This window comes from Propithecus coquereli, unplaced genomic scaffold, assembly GCF_000956105.1.
Source record: "Propithecus coquereli isolate 6110/MARCELLA unplaced genomic scaffold, Pcoq_1.0 Scaffold30, whole genome shotgun sequence".
In the NCBI taxonomy this organism is placed as follows: Eukaryota; Metazoa; Chordata; class Mammalia; order Primates; family Indriidae; genus Propithecus; species Propithecus coquereli.
This window is the reverse complement of record NW_012148619.1, coordinates 7,227,448-7,229,218: the sequence shown is the minus strand read 5'-3', so window position 1 is coordinate 7,229,218 and position 1,771 is coordinate 7,227,448.

Here is a 1,771-nt window from a genome sequence, read left to right as displayed (position 1 = left end):
CAATAATAAATACCCTGGGTCTCTCTTGCTTACATTTTTGAAGGCAGAAATCTTGTCAACGGTGACAAAAATTTCAAACCACTAGAGGGAATCGTTTACAAAAGGACACCAATAGAGCCTAGTGTTGTTTGCTCTCAGAGCCTATTTCCTCCAGATTTCTGAGTGAAAACTAACTAACATATTAGCCAATAATGTTTGTAAGGCAGAAGTCACCCCAGGTAATTTGAAAGGGTGTGGACGAAACAGTGCCCATTTTTAAATGTGAGCATAATTTGTAATCAGTCATATCCTTTTCTTCTCTAACCCTTTTCTATCCCTCCCTAATCACAGGCCTCTTTAGAATGTGATAAATAACAAAATTCCATTTGGTTATTTTATGTAAGCAAGTAGGCAGCTTTCATATCCTCTTGTAAGAAAGTTTAGGTCTTTCTCAAATACCAGACTGAAGTTTTGTGCTGCCAAGGAAAGAAGGAAACTCTCCCCATTTAGCTGTTACCACTCAACTGGTTGCTTGCCCATTGTCCAGAGTCCAATACACTGAGACAGCAGGAGTTGCAGCAGAGAAAGAGTTTAATATCACAAGGTGCCGAGTGAGGAGATGGGAAAATTTTCTCAAATCCATCTCCCTGAGAATTTTGGGGCTCAGATTTTTAAAGGTGGCTTGGCTAACAAAGGGCTAGGAAATTGGGTCTGCTGATTGGCTGGGGATGGACTTACAGGGTTGGAAAACAGAACTACCTTCTTGGCTGAGATAGTTCCTGGGTAGAGGAACTATCGGTCGCAGGACCTGTTGGATCAATTCCCACATATGGCCACTGGACCAGCTGATATCAGTCCCTCTGCCCCCAATGCAGAGACTGGAAGTCATCTCAAAGACTAGTCTTAGGTTTCATAGTAGCAATTTTATCTATAGAAGCAATTGGAGATGTCACAAATCTTGCTCCTGTCAAGGATACATAACACTTAAACAGTAAGCAGTTACAGGAATGGAAGTCAGGGAACAATGCTTGGTTAACTTTTAGCTATGTCTCTACTTCTGTAGAAATCAGACTTTTATCACAGTTCCTGCCTTATGGCCTCATATCATTTAAATATAGGCAGTTTCATAGCTACTTAAGATACCTTCCATCAAATGATCCATCCCAACAGCATTGCAAACGAAGGCCACTAGAGCTAAGTAATTCTGTCCTATTCTTACTCATGGACATGGTGACCCCAAAGAGACTTACGATAAAATCAGAAATACTTGGCTCACTGAAATAGGATTGTTGAGACAATCCAACAAACAAAATTTGTTTAAGTCTATCAGCTAATAGACTTAATAGACTGTTGGACTATTAAGTCCAATAGACTTAAGCAAACTTTGAAAATCACTCAATATTATGCTATTTGCTCATTCCTTCAATACATTCTTAGTGAGGGACTGTAGCATGTGCACACTGCATTAGGTATTTAACATACTTTGAGGAATAAGCAAGACTTGGGCAATGACTTTTGGCATTTTGCCATCATGGGGGATATCAAACAAGAAACAAGTTACCAAATATAGCAGTAAGTGATTGCAAACTGTGGCTGTGAAGGAAAAATGCAGAGTGATGTGATACAGAACAATGAAGGAGGGAGGGGTTGCTTTACACTGTCTTTTTTTGGAGCCTGGGCCCCTGAGGGATGTGAAGAAGTTTTCTCTACATGTGAAGGGCTTGGGGAGAAAACTCCTGCTGGAGGGAATTATAAATGCCAAGACCCTGATTTGGGGTTGGTGAGTTCGATG